At 36.1% G+C, this 19,823-nt stretch overlaps 1 pseudogene; it reads left to right on the top strand.

The window, feature by feature from the left end:
• The first annotated feature begins 7,340 nt into the window (after positions 1-7,340).
• LOC123576157 lies at positions 7,341-7,842 on the top strand (annotated as a pseudogene).
• Positions 7,843-19,823: the final 11,981 nt, after the last annotated feature.

Genomic DNA, 19,823 nt, shown 5'->3' with positions numbered 1-19,823 from the left:
TCTTATATGTGTATTATACCACAAGTCTAGTGTCTGTATTACCTCCATTAAAAGAGAGAAGATGATGGAACTGGTCAGAGTGGAAACCAGGGGCCTGTGGAATTTCTTTGGATTTTACACATATATTAACCAAAGTCAGTATGGCAACTGTGTTTGTTGGTTGTGCATAGAGTGAATTTAGATGTCCTTTTTAACATAGTGTTTCAATTTGTTCTCCACAATAGTGTTACGACTTTTTAGATTAGTAGGGTATCTCTAGGGACCTAGAAAGTGGCAAAAACGACACGATATCAAAACCTATACTTTTAAATATAGTTTTTCAGATCTGCTGGCCCAGAGTTGAATCCCTCCTCAGTACTTTCTTGGATAGTAAGTGCGTCTGTGTGGATTTTATATATGTGGAGACATGGATAAGAGAAGAACACTTGTTTGGGGTTTTTCACTTACTAGTTCTGTAAAATTGAGTTTTAACGAGATATATCCAGGAAAGGTTGTGAAAAAGGTCATCCCTATAACAAATCAGTCTGATTTAGGAGAAATGAGCTACATCAGTAGGCTGATGAGTCATAAAGATGTTTCTGGCCGTTTCAGGTGGTTGCTCAATTTGAGGAGAATCACTCCTGAGTACACCATATTCTATGTGGGCAAGTGTGAAATCACACACATGCCCCTGAGCCTCAAGGCTGGAGGCTATTAGAGTAACCCTGAAAGAAGTCATTCCTGAAATAGCTGAATCTCTTTAACTTTTTGGAGCTTTTTTTTAAATTTTATTTGATTTTCAATGTTATTTGTTGATCAAAGAACGCTGAATGTGTTAATAGATTAACTCTGAGCAGATGTTGGTTATGATCTGTTGGTACTGGGGAGCTATAGAAGATTGAATAGCTAGAACGGTTCAGAGTTAAAAGTGAGTGCTTCCAACACAAATATTTCAGGTCAGATAAAAATGTTGTGGGCTAAATGATTGTGACGGGCCTTTGAGTGATTCTTTGTTGTGATTTTTTAGTGCATTTTGCAAAGGTATTTATTTACATGTCCATAGTTTTATTTTAATCAATTTATATTGTGAAAAGGAAGAACTGTTATGAAAATACTGTGTTCTTTATATGTGATGCGTAAAGGATGAAAGGAAAGTGTAGAAATAACATTCAGAATGTAATTAAATATGGTTATATTGCTGATTTGACATATGTATTTTTAGTTCCAAGGGCAACAGTATTTCTCAATTTCCTTTTAACCGTTCTGTCATTTTCCAGAGAGAGACAGTGGTATTAAAATGAATAAAGTAGGGGCGCCTGGGTGGCTCAGTCAGTTAAGCATCCGACTCTTGATTTCATCTCATGGTTTGTGGGTTCAAGCCTCACAACGGGCTCTGGGTTAGCAGTGCAGAGCCTGCTTGGGATTCTTTCCCTCTCTTTCTCTACCCTCCCCTCCTCTCTATCTCTCTTTCAAAAATAAATAAATAAACTTTTAAAAAATAGAAAAATAAAATGAATACAATAGTTACATTTTTTCTTATCTAGTATATATTTTACTCCCTCTGATTTAAATAAAATAAATACATTTTGAAAGATTTAATACTAATTTAAGTAATAGTAGAGAGCTCCTTTTATCATGGAACATTCACCCAAGAAAGTTCTAAACTCTGCAGTAATTTATGATTATGTATGGCATACCTAAATCATCTATATATCGTATTCATCTGTGTTTGCACAAGCAGTCATGAAGCCTGTCTCTCTCCCTCTCTCTCCCTCCCTCTCTCTCTCTCTCTTTTTGTTTGTTCCAAATAGTTTTCAGGCCCACAAACTACATGCTTGCTAATTATCAAAAAGCCAATTGTTTCTTCATTTGAGCGACTTTTGATACCAGTTTTGAAACAATTGAAAACACAATTACTCACACAATACAATTTTGCAAATGAAAATTTAGCCTATAAAAATTAAGCAGATAAAAATATGATAAAACAGAAATTAAATGTTAGTGTTTATTGCAAGAATTCAAAGGATTAAACAATACAGACTGAAGGTTATATACTTACATAAATGTTTCCTTTTGTAAATCTTCCTCTAGCTCCACAGTAGAAACATGTTTGAAAGATTTTGTATTTTGCATAAGTTCCAAAGCTATCCATAACTTTGTTTTTTTGAAAACATCTTGTAAAATTTAGTGAATCAACATATTTGTGATACCTGCATTATCATTATAATTGACAAGCTATAAATATAGAGAAGTAGTTACAAGGTATTCAATTAGACATTGATCTTTTCTATTTTGTCTCACTAAAACATTTAGAAGCACTTTGTAAACTCCCAACCTAATGAAAATTTAGGTTATCTTTGAAGTAAACGTGTGTTTTAATCTCAAAGATTAAGTGGACTATTTTAGAACTCCCAGAGTTTATCTAATATGAACAAAGCCTCCAAATTTTTTGTAGTCTGGATTAAGAATGGAAAGTTATTGTTCCCTTCATAAGTGATTTTCTAAAATTATTTGGAATTAATTGATTGTAGATGTTAAGATTAAAACTACTGAGAAAAAAATCTTGAAAGATCAAGATAAGAGGAAATTAATCAAATATATTTGTTGAAATGAATTAAACTATTGAATAATACATCAGGAAATAATGAATAGATATTATATGTAGTGGAAAAAGGTAAATCACGTAAGTTTTAGTAGTGAAAGAAGTTTTTCTTTTTTTAATATATGATGAGAAAAGGGAATGAAAATAATTTTATAACATTATAGAATCTCAGAATTAAGAGGGACTTGAAAGGTTATCTAGTCTGACCAATTATGTGATATTCAAATCCCAATTTCACTATTCTTTGCCAAATTGCTATTCAGACTATGATTTAATATTGCCTGTGATGTGGAGCTTGGTACATTTCAGGGCAGCTGATTTTGTTTTGGGACAAATCTAATTGGTAGAACAAATTTGAGACAAACTTAAAAAAATATTTTTTCTTTTACTTCCCATTAAGCAGTCTTATTTGCTTACAAATCTAAGGTAATGAACTTCCTACTTATTCGAATTAGGTTTATTTTCATGCAAACAGAGAAACTTACCTGCCAGGTAGAAATGTAGAAACAGTCTTCAAGAGATGAGCCAGGGCTTGGGTGCCTGGGTAGCTCAGTCAGTTAAGCGACTGACTCTTGAGTTTGGCTTAGGTCATGATCTCATAGGTCATGAGATGGAGTCCCCTGCCTCATTAGGCTCCACTCTGGGTGTGGAGCCTGCTTGATATTCTCTCTCTCTCTCTCTCTCTCTCTCTCTCTCTATTCTTCTTCTTCTTCTTCTTCTGCCCCTTCTCTGCTCTCTCTCTCTCTCTCTCTCTCTCTCTGTCTCTCTCTCTCAAACAAAAATGAGTGAGAGCTAGAAAAGGACTCATTTAAATTGAGAAGATAATTGAAACTATAGAATTTGTGGTAACTACCCTAAAGTGAAAAAATGTTAATATTATAGTGCTTGAAAGTTACTTATGAAATATTTAAAATAATTTAGCTAGTTTTCATGTAAATCCCTTTGGAACCACATTTGAAGTTGTATATGTGTCCTCTTAATCTACTAATTTAAAGTTAACTACAGCATTGCAAGAGGAATAGTATTGGCATCAGCTAAAGAGGCCAGAAAGCCTAAACAATACCCATAGATATTTATAAGTCAAATCAAATTTCCCCTGGTCTTTGAATTTTTGAAAGCTATTTGAGAACATGAATATGAAATGAATATTTTTAAATGAGGCTGATTTCAATATAAAACCTTATGAAAAATTCTTTCTTACCAAGTATGGGACAAGATAAAAGGCTTAATATGATTGTATGCTGGAATTCACAGATAATGGAAATATTATGTACAACTTTGCATTTTAAGAATAGAACAAAAATGTTATGAAACACTGAATATATATCTGAATGTTAACAATTCTTAAGGTGACTTAAATCCAAAGAAGTAAAGTTTCTTTGAATTTGGCTGTCTCATCTATATCACTCTGCTGAGTTACTTAGGATATAGCTTCTTTCAGTTTTAATGCTCTATCTAAATCTCCTTGCACATTTCTGTGTTGTTAATTACTGTTTAGTGATTCCAATATCTGTAACTCTGTCTTTTGAGTATTGGAATTGATGTTGTGTGTGTATTTTCACACAGGAAAATATCTGATTCTATGGGTGCCAATCCTTTCCCTTTCATATCCAACAAAATACTCTTTTTTCAAAGGTGAATGGTCTGAATTTTATTTTCTCTAATAGTACTGTTTTTTAAGAATTTGGTGAGTGGGGAAATATTTATTACAAATGTTACATTTAACAAATATTTTAAATAAGAAGAATAACGTAATTTAATAAACGTATGTGGAACAGCTAAGATGCCATTCACTGCTTTTTAATAACAGCAAAAATTATCAAATAATGTAGAACCTATAATGCTATTAATTTACCCTCATCCAAAAGATATAAAATACTTTCTAGAGAGTATCACCAAAAATATAAATAAAAGATAAAGAATATTTGCATATTTGGGCATGTATTGTAATGCACCCTTGTTATTTGTAAAGGATAGTCTGACCTAAAACTTTTTTAAAATTTCTTATATTAGTTACATATGTTCATTGACAGTGGCGTGGTGAAATGTTTCATGTGATTAAGACAGTGACAGTGTGTTTGCTAACTTCCCTCGCCTGCCCATTAAAACACTCTATGGTTTATTTTGTGACATTTTATTAGAAATGCCATAAAAAAGTAGCCAAAATATGTTTACACATCTAAAAATGTTACATATATGAGTGTGTGTGTGTGTGTGTGTACGGATGTGGGTTGGGAGGATATAACATTTAAAAATAATGGGTTCTTTATAAAATCTTTGTTTTGTTTCTAAAATTGTTTTGTCTCTAATAGGGGAAGCAACAGAGTTTCAAAGACTCAAAATTTAACAAAATAGGCATCCATAAGATATAAAAGTTTCATCATATTTATTTTATTGATATTGGATGAGAATATTCATTGAGTTAGAAACTCTTGAAACATTTATGTCACAAAAGATCAGATGGATTATCTTTGGGAGCTGACCTTTTTTTCTATGGGTTTAAGCCAACACCCTGGAAAAATAATTATGTTCAACAATTTAGTAGTCTGACATCAACTCCCCAATGTGCAAGCACTTTCTATCATTTATAAAAAAGTAACATGTGTTTTTAAAATTCTACTACCGTTTAGCTCTTATGCCAAAATACATAAAAAGCCAAAATACCCAAGTCTTGAATATGTTTAACGTTCATTAGAGTCTTTGGCAATCCGGTTTAAGAAAAGGGGGATATTTTTTTTAAAAGGCTTTGCAGTGTTATCTCACGGAAATTCAAGTACTGAAACAAGTACAGCCAGACCTCATGGGGAACATAATTGGAAATTAGGCCACACTTTGTATCTCTCAGGGTCCACATGGTCTCCCTGTTCCCTCCCTCACTTCCCATCTGTTCTCCACAGCAGCAAGAATGATTCTTAAAAACGTAAGGCTGCTATTATCTTTTAGTAACCCTCTAGTGGCTTCCCATCTCTCTGGGCCAAAGCTAGCATTCTGACCCAGGTTCACAAGCCCAGTGGGATCTTTTTGCTCACTCCATTTCTGACCTCATACCCCATCATTTGGTTTGTTGCTCCCACTCCACCAGGCATACTCCCCCTGCCCATTGCTATTCCTTTGATTCACCAAGTACATACCTATTTCAGAGTCTTTGCATCCGCTGTGCACTCTGTCCGGCAAACCCTTTCCACAGTTATCAGCACGGCTGGCTGGCAACTGCAGTGCATTCAGGTTTCTGTTCCAAGAACACACCATCAAACATGCACTGCTGACCATGGCTGCCCCAAGTAGCAGTCCCCCCATTGCTTTTAAACTTCATGGCATGCTTTATTTTTTATTCCCACAGTTTTCTCTCCTCATGAAATATAATTTATATGCTCATGCATTTTTACCGTCTATCTCCCACTACCAGAATAAGTTTCATGAGAACAGGCGCTTTGTTTTATTCATTGCAGTATTGCTGGCACCTAGAACAGTACCCTGTGCATAATAGGAACTCTATACAAATGTATTAGAGGAATTAAATGAGTGAATGTTCTCTCTAATCTCTACTTCTTTTTGAGTCTGCACCATTTTTATTTTCCTTCTGCTAAGCTGCTTTCTCTGCATCAGCTAGCATACAGCTCATAATTGCTACATGGCCTTTCAGCTGCAGGATTCTCCACCAACTGGCAACTTCTGTCTTTTACTTTAGCTCAAATTCCTGAACATTTAATTGAACAGGCTTATTTTTTTTTTCCAGTAAGGCCACATAGACCATAAGTTTCTGGTCAGTCTCTGAATGTATTCTTTTTGCTCAGATGTATTCCTGGTCCAGTAAGGCTGAGCCAGTTCAGAGCATGGATGATTCAGTGTGAGGGGCTGTGGACAGGCTTCCAGGTGACACAAACATGTCTAGTCCACAAAGCCATTGCAGCCATGCTGGCATCTATGCTCTTCATTGTCCTAATTCCTGCCTGACCAAGAGCCTGACATCACTCTTTAATTCATTGCACCAACCTTCTGCTTCCATGTCCTTCCTGATGAAATGACTTGTCTATATTTTCCTCATTATATTTCTTTGTTAGATATAACTATGCAGCTGTAAAACTCCTATAATAAATATATCCATGTCTCTGCCTTGATCCCAAAGGGGACAAAATGTCCTTACACTTCCATTCTCCCCAAGCTCTTCCACTTAAGCTTTTGCATGGTAAGCAAAAAATCTCTTGTGTCTTTATAGAGATCCCATTGTGGACACAACCTAAGGTGATCCCCAATGTGTCACATCCTTGCATAATCTCATCTTCATAGTTTAGTGTGGGTGGAGCCTGTAACTTTTTTTACCCAATAGAAAATGGCAAAGGTTAAGGGATTTTGCAGATGTAGAATCCCAAATCAGTGATTTTGAGTTAGCTGGAAGGGAGATTGTTCTGGGTCAGCCTGACTTAATTAGGTGCACGTCCTTAAAAGACAGACTAGTGTCCTCCCTAAAATGAAGACACTTTCTCCTGGTGAACTTGAAGAATCCAAGGCAATGAATTCTTCCAACAGCCTAGTTGAATTTAGAAACACGTTCTTCCCCAACCAAGTCTCCAGATAAGAATACAGCCCAGTGTCTCTGGGATGGGCATGCTGCTGGTTGGGCTGAACCTTCTTGGTGGCTGAGCAGGCTTGGTTCTTGTCTGGGCAGCTGCCATTATCTGCAGCACGGGTGGGAGTGGGAGCAGGAGGGGGCCAGCAATGAGTCAGGGAGTAGATGCTTGGCAGGGCCTATGGTTTCAGCAGTGCCAATTCAGCCATGGCCCCAGTCGAGGTGGGAGATTCCATCCCTTCAGTGGTGGTTTTAGGAGGGGAGGCTAGGAACAAACTGAACCTGGCAGAGCTGTTCAGGGGCATGAAGGGGGTGCTGTTTGGAATCCCTGAGGCCTTTACCCCCGAATGTTCCAAGACCCACCTGCTAGGGTTTGTGGAGCCAGCTGAGGCTTTGAAGGCCAAGGGGTCCAGGTTGTAGCATGTCAAGTTTTAATGATGTCTTTGTGACTGAAAAGTGGGGATGAGCTCACAACTTTGGAGACAAGGTTAGGCTCTTGTCTGACCCCACAGGGGCCTTTGGAAAGGAGATGGATTTGCTACTAGATAATTCATTGGTGTCTGTCTTTGGAAAACACCAGCTTAAGAGGTTTTCCATGGTAGAAGAGGATGACATAGCGAAGTCCCTGCATGTGGAGCCAGATGGTATAGGCTGCACTTGCAGCCTGGCCCCTAACATCATCTTGCAGCTCTGAAGCCCTGGCCTCAGACATGCTCCTTGTAACCTTTTCTATTTTACCTACCCAGGCCTGGATGGAGGGCCCCAGTCCAACTGCAACAGGGGCCACCCAGTAGGAATCTTGGCCAAATTTCTGCAATAAACATTTCTGGTTCACATTAAAACAAACAAACAGCCCAATTGATACCAAGATTGTCACTTTATGACTGAGCAGAGGACTCATCTAAGTCATGCCTGGATTACTGACCTATAGGAATTGTGAGACAATAAGTGTGCTTTGTTTTAAGCTACAAAGATTGTGGTAATTTGCTATATAGCAATAGAACACATACATAGATTCTTCATCCTAGTTCACAGTAAAAGACAAATATTTAGAGTTCCCATGTTATTTTAGTTCTTTAGTCCTATGTGGGTCTTTGACTTGGACTATTTTTGCTTTCTTTGAGTTTTACATGCTAAATTGTGAAAATAGAAATAATTTGCTTCTTTGTTATACTCTTATTTGGGGATTTATACTTTTATTTTTTTTAATTTTTTTTTCATGTTTTATTTATTTTTGAGACAGAGAGAGACAGAGCATGAGCAGGGGAGGGGCAGAGAGAGAGAGGGAGACACAGAATCCAAAGCAGGCTCCAGGCTCTGAGCTGTTAGCACAGAGCCTGACGCGGGGCTCGAACTCACAAACCACGAGATCATGACCTGAGCCGAAGTCGGACGCTTAACCAACTGAGCCACCCAGGCGCCCCAGATTTACACTTTTAAAAAATATTTTTTCTTGTTTCAATGTCTTAAGGCTAATTTTAGACCCTCTTTCATGGGACAACACATGGCCATGATGCTTCTTCTCCTTGCCCTAGCCACCTAATCATCTCTTTTGCATGTAGCATCAACTCCTATGATTTTCAGCCTTTTATTCTGATCAGCATAGAAACAGTATCTTTGGCTATAAAGTTTACATGTCTACCCTTCTCATTAATGTCTCACTTTTTTTCATGTTTATACGTGTGAGTATTTTTCATTCAAATCATTCTATAAATTCTGGTGAGTTTTTATGTAAAGAATGATTTTGTAAGGTCAAAACATTTATGGTGGGGAGCTTTATCCCCTAATTTATCTGTTTGTTACATCTAAATGTTCACGTATCACATTTTACTTTGTAAAAGTTGGACATATCTGTGTTTGGTCAGTGTTTAATTTGTTATTATATGTAAGTTTCCAAATGTTATTTATTCTGCTTGTAATCTTAAACTGTGTATTTGAGCATGTTGCCTTTCTAAGAAGTTCAATATAACCCTAACCATAGTGCAACACATAAGTCATATAATTTAGGAATCAGTTAGTTGACACGTATGTTTTCATATTCCATAGTGCTAGGAGTTGAGGGTATAGAGACATAAAGAGTTACCATTCTTTTAAATCCTTTCAGCACATACATTTTCACACATTTTACAAACTCACAAAAAATATAGTTTGAGTATTTGATACATACTGTCTCTAAAAAAAAATCTTACTTTTCTTTAGAATATAATGGTATATGTTGAAAAGCTGATATATTTGTGTATCAAACACATAGAAATAAACATTTGAGATGAAATATTGATGAAATAATTTTTCTATGTTTATCCTGTCAGAATTTCCCAAACACTGATTTGAAATTGAAGTGATTAAGAATTTTTGTTTCCCAAAAGGGCCCCACATAATATCATCAAGCTCTGGTCCATATTTGTCTGGAAAAATGTACGATCGCAATAAATGGATCCCGTATTAAATAGTTTCAAAGTCAAATTTTAATTTTAAACACAAGATGACATCCCAAATCTTGATGCATGATGGACATAGGAGTGAGGTAGAGTGGGGGATGGGAATAGCAATCATGTTCATTTTGATCTGTCGGGAATAACGAAACACTCAATAATCACATTTCTAAATGCATATCACAATAGATAAGCCTTTAAGTTCTCTAGTCAATTAATTAATTAAGCTTATATCTCATTCAGGTATACAAATTATCCTCTTTAAGGGAAAGAAGCTTAGGGAGGTATTTAGTGGGAAATTAATTTGAGGAGCTTTTGTTGAAATGTTTAAGTCCTATGAACACTTTATCAAATGAACTATAATCGAAACTGTTTTTTCTTGTTATCATACTCAAGTCAGTGTAATGCACTGATAAGGAACACACTAAACATTTCCAGAGGTAATGTGTGTAATTTTTAAAAAAGCAGAGCATGTTTAACACACTGGCATTGTATTAGTTCAGAGGCATAGATTTCTCTTTTGGAAAGCTGTGTTTTTGTTAAATATCAAAATCATAGAAACTTCTGATAGTAGCCAGTGTTAATTATTTTCATTTGAGTTGAGTCAAAAAGAAATAAGATTAATTTGTCATCTCGTTATTTGTACATAAATGAGATCACAGTTTTTACCATATTGTGAAGAATGAAAGAAATAGAACATTTATGAGGATTTCTTGCATTTTTGTCTTATATATGTGTGTATATATATATATATATATATATGAAATATATATATGTATGTGTATATATATATATATATATGAAAGTGTAAATAAACAGTATGCTTATTTTAACAAAGAATTTGCTGACATTCTTGTTCCACCCAGTTGTTCTAAGTTTGCTGCGGCTGCCTCCAGGCGCCTCCAGATGGCGCCCTGGTGCCCGTTCTCTCCGCCCAGCGGCCGACCAGTTGCCTGCTGGTGGGGAGAAAGAGCTTGGAGCGGCGGGGCTTAACCCAGCGCGGCTCAGAGGTGGGTTGCTGAAGGACTCGGGAAACAGCTGCAACAGGGCATCACTCACTGTCCAAGTATTTCCATTTCTGAGCTCAAAAGGAAGAACTTAAGCAGGCGGCAGTTGGAGTGTAAATTGCTTTGTAGTATTTAAAAGCAGCAAGGATCGTGGGCAGCTGAGCTGGTATGTGCAAGAGAAACTACTGAATTTGAATTGTGCTGGGTAGGAACCCGTCTGATCATTCTTTGTGTACCAAACGTTCTGTGTCCTGAATTGTGCCTATGTGTATACACTCATTTCATTTTTGCCTGGATCATGGGGATTTGAGGTCACAATCTTTCATTTTTCAACATGATATAATAAAACCGTTGCAGAACATTGTCTATTGATAGAAATATGATCTGACTAATGGTCTAAAGAAACACATGATAACGGCACCAAAATACTTTTGTTTCTTTGTTAGAGAAAAAAAAAAAAGAAGAAGAAAGTAAACCTAAACCATATTAGCATGTGATTTTACCAGATACGACTTTCAAGAGGCAATAGAAAAAATATATATTTAACTGTTTAACTACTGTGGATTAGATATTAAGTTACTTTTACTGTAGGTGTAGACATAAACAGACCTATAAAATATGAATGATTTTTATATCTGTGGGCCAGAAAAAAATATTGTGCAGTTATGAAAACACTAGTGATGAAAAACACATATCTTGTGTATGTACGTTTTGTATGGTCTCATATGCCATGTGAATGGGTGTTGTGTATGTGTAGACAATAACATATGTGTCACCTCCATGCAGAATTGTTTATGTTATAAAAATGTATGTGTTGGATGTGGATAGATTTTCGCACCTTCACACAATATTTCTATCTAGATAACTTAGTATGACGATCATCTCTTGCCAAAAATAAATCTGAATTTAAAGAATGTTTAAGTCTTTGAATAGTTTCAGTGTTAAACGTGTTAAATTTCCCAAGTTTCATTCAGTTGTGCACTTAGTTGTACTTTTAAATCCTGAGGAATAGTTTGGTTCTTATATTTTGAACATAAAATATTGGCTGAAGTGATTATATGGAAATAGAATGCATAGGTATATAAATATAGATTCCCCAGACTTGAGGTTACTATAGCTGGAATGCACAAAAGTCTGAAAACTTGAGAGTTCTGACTGGGAGTTTATATTTGAAACTACTCAGCAAACTGAAAGATCCAAAAGTTCAGAACTACATTGGAAATAACGCACGGCTTTACTCTTTGTATTATTGTTCTAAAACTGATGTTAGGCTACTTATAAACTTGTATGTGTTCCCTTGTAACAGATTTGTACATGAATCAGGTACTGAATGTTATGTCCTGCCATTGAACACAGCAAATACAATACAATTTAACATAAGAAGTGAATTGAGACCTAGTGGTTTAAGACAGTATACCAAATAGCCTGAGACATCAAGACAATTTAGAAATAGTCCCTGCCCTCAAAAAGTTGCCAGTCAAATAAATGACTAGGATGGGCATTTTTATGAACATGAGTATATAGTAAAATATAAATCAAAATAAATGCTATTAGAGAGGGGCATGCCCAAGATGTATAGCATTTAAGTGGAGGGAGAAATCTGACTTGGGGACTTGACATTATAAGGCAGTCTTCTCAAGGGATGGATGGAAAGATTGATTTTGGTGAGTAAAGATAATGTGCAGTCAAGCATTTAGTTTGTATTGGCTACTGCTTTCTTCATTGATCTCAGAAGTGAGCAGTAAGAGATAATATTATACAGGGGGAGGCAGGGGCAGTATTAGAGATGGCCTTGAACATCAGACTGAACATTTTGGATTTTCATCATTAGTTCACTCCCACTGCCATTAAAAATATCGGTATTAAGTACTCTTTTAGAAATATTGAGTGTTGTGTATAATAGCAAGAGCCAGTGTGAGGCTTCACAATAACTTTATGATTTACTTACTGTATATTTTCCATATTAAAATATAAGTTCCAAGACAGGGAGGTCTTTCTCAATAGTATATCCACAGAACCTAGACATTTCTTGAAAAAAGTATCTACTATATAAATGAATGAATGAATAAATGAATGGGGATACGGCTAGGATTCTATATTATTTACATTTAGTTTTCCTACTACTCATCAGTGATTAACATCCTCAAAATTTACCAAGTCTTTGGAACTCTTGTTCCAGCAGATCCCCCCTATGGCTCAGGTAATGAAAAGCAAGTTCCCTAGAATAGCCACTATGGATGTTTCATCTTCCTCTATTTTTAATCTTTTACATGAACAGTCTTCCCTTCGCATTTTTAAAGGAGTTACGAGGATAATTACAAATAGGCAGAATTCACCAGCTCATTTTCATATCTCTATGGTAGACATATAAGAGGATATTAACACGTTAAACAAATTCAGGAAAACGGTTGTAGAGTTTGAGGGATGTCTTTGCACACTGAAATATATATTTACCTCCTTACATGAATGCTTCTAATATCTGGTCATCTGCAACTTAGTACAGGAAAACTCTCTAGAGCCTCTTTCTATTTCTGGGAGTGCCCAGTTATCACTTCAGAGGTCATTAACTCTTTGTTTCCATGGTTTTAGGGGGTACTGAGGTAGCATGCTTGGGGTCCCAGCCCCCATACACGGAGGTAGTCCTTTTCTTTGTCCCTGTGTAATGACATTGATAGCTTTTATGGGCAATGACAGATACATGTAAATAAATTAGTGAAGAATTGTGTTGTTATTGTTGTTTGAAAGGATGATACTAAATGAAAATAAATAGACATTTTACAGGAAATTATAAATGTAGTTCACTTGATTAAATTATAAATAAATGTATATAATGTCTTACAAATAAAAAAGCCAAATAAACAGGGTCATTGAACCAACAACATTAAAAGATAAAACAAACACCTGGAGTTTCCCCTTTTGCCCAAGAGAGACCTTTCTTCTGTGATGATAATTTATACATCTTAATTTACTTTCATAGAATTCATTTAAAAATACAGAAGGGAGGAATTTCTCAGTTTGAAAATATATGTCGATGGGGTTTGTATATGTTAGTTAAACTAAGGATGCAGGATTTCATTCACTTAGACCTAATCTGCACAGAGTCAGGCTTTTTCTCTCATCCATGTCAGTATGACAAATTTTCACACCAGTTCTGGTTTCTATCCTGCTGGACATGCTGTTAATGCTTTATTTTTAACCCATGGGAGAGGAGATGGGAAGAAACAGTGACCCAGGATTTTTACCTTATTGTAAGCCCTGGGGCATGGTTTGGCCTGGAGACCGATGGATTAGGGGAAGCATATCTTGTCCAAATAAAGCTGGAGGTTCCGTTTCGGAGAAATATACTGCACTGTGTACTGCAGATTTTTCCCCCTAGTGGTTGACTTAAAACTGTTGTGTTTCTTATAACAATTGAAATAGATTTTTCTTCATATATTGGAACTAGTTTGTCAAGATTCTTTAAATTAAGGTTAAAAAAAAAAAACTGGTTTGAGAGCGCAGAAGTTTCTTTCAATGATCATTTTGAAAGTACAAAAAGTACAATGCCTTGGAAAATATATTGGAGGCTTTTTCTTTATTCTTTGGAAAGCTAGGCATTGAAAAATACACAAATACGAAATATACACAAATAATAAAAATATTCTGCTACTGGATTCCATATTATACTCCTCTTTCTTAGCATGGAGAAAAGTTTTCTTCTTCCTCTGGTGTCCTGATGTCGCTATTTCCTTTGGTCAGTCCACTGAATCGGTTTAACATTTTTTTCTTTTGCCTTTCCAACCAAACTGTAAACTCCCTAAAGGAAAGCAACCATTTCCATGAGTCTTAAAACATACTTCCAGCCACAAACAGCACTGAAGTTTGGTTCCTGACAATTATATAAAGATTAAATTCTTTTTTCCCCTCACAAATTCTAATAGATTTAGAAATGTAGCAGTGACTTCTAAGGGGCAAATGGAAATTTTTCCAGAAGCTCTGTAAACTGAGAGTGACAAACTACAACAGAAAGGGAAAGTTATTTCTCCTCAAATCGAGTGTTTGAAATGAGATTTTTAAAAAGAAATATTTGATATACAGAGATATCTATAAAGGCACAAACCTTGCCTTCACTTGGTAAAGCTATTTACATCTGGAAGAGATACCTCTGGCATACCTGTGTCTCTGGGGTGTTGTGTAACTGCAGGTAGAATATTCCAAAGTCAGAACTGCTGAAAAGTGAAGGCAGATCGGAAGTGTTCCTGGCAGCAAGAATTAACCTTAAGCAACCTTAGAGCACTGACATGCTTTAAAGTTGTTCCTGGGGGGACAAAAAATCATGTATTTTTTGTAATGAGGACTTTATGAGCATACAACAGGCTGCCACCAAGATGAATACAAATGAGAATGAGTAGCAGCAAACGTCTGTTTTAGCAAGTGGTAGAGGAAAATAATAAAGGTCGTGTAGCTGTATTGTTAACAGGAGTGAAGAACGTTTCTTGTATCTCTGCACTAAAGGCTAACGGAAGAGCTCTTGGTTACTAAGATGTATTCTTTTCTGGTCTCAGGATCATTAACGATGGAAGTAGGAGGGAGAGGGTATAAAACGGCAGCTGCGGCTGTGGGCACTCAGATCATTTGTCACCTGGCATGAGGCTAGTGTTGGCAGCTCCAGAGTTCCAGCACAGAACTCCAGAGAGCAAATGCCAGCTGATTGTTGTTCCTTACCAGCTTCCCGGCTAACTCTGACTCATTCTTCAGATCTCTGCTCAAGTGTTGCTTCTTCCGGGTAGCTTTCCCGGACCTCTCTAGCTGCACTTAGCACCTTTCTCTCTGCCATTACAGCCTCATATTCTCATCCCTGCCATCGTACTTACCGCTTGAAGACCTGCCTGCTCCCTTCACTAGCCTGAAAGCAACAGCTGAGTCTTATCCCATATTTCTCGGTTTCTGTGTCTAGCTTATAATAGGTTTGTGACTCTTTATGAATATTGTCTGTTGCATGATAGTTTAAAGGATGCGTATGGGCTGTGGGGTCAGCAAAAGTTGCGTTTGACTCTTGGCACACATAAGGTGAGAAGTAACTTAAACTCTCAATCCCAGTGTCCTTATCAACTGTCTGAGGCAATTATATACCTGCTCCTTAAACATGGCTGTTAAGGTTAAAAATAATACTTATTATCGTTACTATTATCATCATCATTATTATTATACTATGATTATTTTCTTGTGGGATTTCTAAATATCAACTGAGTTAATCTTCAAATTAAAAATGCTTAATCAAGTTGTTACTACTGTCATTCTACTTTATATGGGAAAAAGGAACACAGAAAGGTTAAGTTCCTTGCTCAAGGCCACAGAGGGAAGAATAATGAAAACAGAAGAACTAGAATAGTGCCCAGGATAGAGTAGACTTGTATTAAATGCTAGAATGGGGGTACCGCAGTTTTATTTGGGGAAGACTGATTTCTGTGTAAGTGAGAAACTACCCCACACAGTTAAAAACAGTTTGTTCCCTTATTTTAGAGCCTTCTGTTGCAGATATTATATTTGTAGAATTTTCACGGAAGCCAGATATGGTCAGAGAGAAACTTATAATGAGTGTAATCTGAGAGGATCTTTATCTTTCTTTGAGCATTTTATAATGTTGGGTATAAAAGAAATTAAAGAAACCCTTATAAGAAATATATTCTTGTTACAACCTCAGGGGTAAAAAGAAGCAAATGATAGCATTGCCTCATTTTGCTTGCTTTACAGCACTTTTTTATTTTGTTTTACTTATACATTTCGTTTATATGATGTTTACTTTTTCTCTTTGTAAAAAGTACATATAATTTTGTAGCAAATGTGTAAAATCCAAACAAACTACAAAGAAGAAAATAAAAGTAATCTATAATTACTCAACCCACAAATAACTACTATTAATACTTTGGTATATTTCCTTTCTCTCTTTTGACACAATTGCATGTATATATGTTCATGCACATGCATTTGTACACATATATTTGATAATGGAATTATGTAATAAATATAACTTCATGTCCTATTGTGTCTACTATTTTATTGTTACTGGCAATTCTTCAAAAATTACAACTTTCAATGATTGCATAGTATTATTCTGTGTGGCTGTATCATAATTTTATTTAATAATTTTTATTTGTTTAATATTCTCCTAATTTTGGAAATTCTCCAATTGTTTCTATTTTAAATAGGTTTGAAATGAATGGTGCTTTAAATTACAGGTGGACCTCCTAAATAATTGTATTTAGATAACTGATTATCATCTAATAATAAGGTTGTTAAAAGGTAGGACTGTGTTTCTACTCAGAAATAAACAGGCCAAAAGAAGCATTTTAAAATAAGTTTAGGCCTAAGGAAATTCTAAGGAAAAAAAATTGCAGATGAAATGGATTAATATCTCTTGAGTGAACAATGATATGCTATGACCTACAAAGGTCAGCATTAGAGTCACCATTTTACTGTGATTAATTGGGGGTTGAAAGGGGTTGAATGGAAATACCGGTTTGCATTAGTGGCCCTCCTGGTATTCAAATAGAAGTTTCACTTCTGAGTCCTTTGTTTTTTTCATCCCACCATACAGTCTACACAGTATGTTGGCCATGCTCATAGTTTTACCCAATACTTAATTTCTTTTTCTTTCTTAATGTTTTATTTATTTATTTATTTTTTTTTTGAGAGAGTGCAAGTGGGAGAGGGGCAGAGAGAGGGGGACAGAGGATCTGAAGCGTGCTCTGCGCTGACAGCAGCGAGCCTGATGTGGGGCTTGAACTGCCGAACACTGAGATCATGACCTGAGCTGGTTGGATGGTCAACCAAGGGAGCCGCCCAGGTGCCCTTTAATTTCTTTGAACCCTGCTATCCTCTTGTGTAAAATAGAAATAGTATTTCTCACTGCTTAGAGTTTTTGTGACAATTAATTTAAATACTATATGGAGATTGAGATCCTAAGGAATATATCCTAGGACTCAATTTTAGCATTGATAGATATGCTTTAGCATTGATAGATACGTCATGAAGTACTGTCTCAAACTGATAAAGCTTAAGAATCCCTTAGGAGTTACGTTCTGGCAGAAGGCTTGTTAGTCCAAAGTCCCAGACACAAATCTAGGAGATTCAGATTCAAAATCTAAGGAGGGTCACTGTCTTTGCTTTAACAAGTTCCCTTGGTGATTTTGTTGAAATAGTAAATGGCAGCCAAAGATACAGGTGACTAGCAAAAATAGGCTGGAGGGAGCATGAAAAGTTTAAGATGAGACAGAAATTTGTCAGTCATCAGGTATTGGTTGAGAGTAGACTGAGCCCTCCCCAGGGAGATACCATGCCTGGAAACTGTCTGGATATAAAAACAACTTGGGGCTTGAAGGCTTCATTTCTTTAGATCATTTGAAATATGAAATACATTATGGGCACTTGAAATCGAAAGCAAAAATAATACCGGGTTGACTTAACAGAAATGGCAGACAGTCAAGATTTACTGACGTAGGTGGGATGTGCTTTGAAATAGGTTGATTATGAAAGTAAATGCTTTGGGTCCTTGATGCCTATGGATCATAATCATAAATACACCACCGGAGCTAAGAAATCTGATTTGAATTTTTGATTTAACTTTTTTAAGTGTGATATATTAGTATTAGTTCCTACTAATAGAAATGCTCTACATTTCTATTGGATTTTTCCAACCTTTCATACCGGATAACAGTTGATTAAATTGGTTTTGGCTACTACTTAAGACTCTCATTGAAAGAGGATTCTTAAATACTTTTTGAGTGAATTACGTTTCAACTCATGTATTCATTATTTTTAATACTTGACAGAAACATTTCGTAACTTTAAAAAAGTTCTCTATGGGAAACATTTTTTACTACTAACTCTTTAAAATGACACCAAGGATTTTAGGACTTGTGTTCTTTTGTTGTTGTTGTTTGTTTTTTGTATTGTAGAGTATTTGATGTGATTTTCTAAAGAAAATATTTTTTGATATTTAACACCAATGTTCTCTAAAACTTTTTTATGTGTTTTTTCCTTCTTCTTCAGGAATTAGTAAAGTGCTTGACATTAGTTTTTATGAAATTGTTATTGAAGGTATTAAATCCCTTGCTGTACCTTCAGTTCCAGAAAACTTTTCAGTTGGGCCAAATAATTTTATCAATTTGTTACTAAATATTAAACTTAAGGGAGGTTAGACATTTGACTGACAGGAAAAGTGGCATTCCCAGTTTATTATTTTCAGTTAAGTATAACCTAGAAATTCTCTGCAACTCTAATTTTTTTTTTTAATTTTTTTTTTCAACGTTTATTTATTTTTGGGACAGAGAGAGAGCATGAACGGGGGAGGGGCAGAGAGAGAGGGAGACACAGAATCGGAAACAGGCTCCAGGCTCCGAGCCATCAGCCCAGAGCCCGACGCGGGGCTCGAACTCACGGACCGCGAGATCGTGACCTGGCTGAAGTCGGACGCTTAACCGACTGCGCCACCCAGGCGCCCCGACTGCAACTCTAATTTTAATTGGCCCTTACCACACAATCTTAAAATCTTAGAGGGCTAAAAAGAGCTTTAAAAGTAATTTTTCAGGATGAGATGAGAATCTTTATGATTTCAAAGGACTTTCTTTTTTTTATGTTTACTTATTTATTTTTGAGAGAGAGAGAGAGAGCATAAGTATTGAGGGGCAGAGAGAGAGAGACAGAGTCAGAGACAGAATCTGAAGCAGGCTCCAGGCTCTGAGTGGTCAGCTCAGAGCCCAATATGGGGCTCAAACCCATGAACCATGAGATCATGGTCTGAGAGGATGTTGACTGACCAACCCAGGTGCCCCTCAAAGTACTTCTGTAGAAGGTATGTCATACTTTCCCTTGCTAATCCCTTGCCATGGGCAGTTACCTGCATTGTTAAGAAATTCTTGGTTAAACCCATTCCCAAATCTCTTCTGCTGTATAAACACACATCTTCTTGCTTGCTCTTAGTGAAGACTGAGAAAAGCTAGTCACTGTCCTTTTAATACATGTCATTTAGATATCAGAAGGTTATTATCAAAATCTTCCTCACAAATATTGTAGGCAAGCTACCTGTGTAGTCGGTGCTTTCCTGATTTCCTTCTGCAGAGGTTCTGCATCAGGATATTGCATGCTTTACATTCAGGTAGATACAAGAAGGCTTTTTCCAGGCCTCCTTGCCTTCTTATTTCTAGTTTATAAAATCATTCTCCCTGGTTTCGGTTTTATAAAAATTATTTTGTAGC

The sequence above is a fragment of the Leopardus geoffroyi genome, chromosome C2, assembly GCF_018350155.1.
Source record: "Leopardus geoffroyi isolate Oge1 chromosome C2, O.geoffroyi_Oge1_pat1.0, whole genome shotgun sequence".
In the NCBI taxonomy this organism is placed as follows: Eukaryota; Metazoa; Chordata; class Mammalia; order Carnivora; family Felidae; genus Leopardus; species Leopardus geoffroyi.
This window is presented reverse-complemented; position numbering and strand designations above follow the sequence as displayed.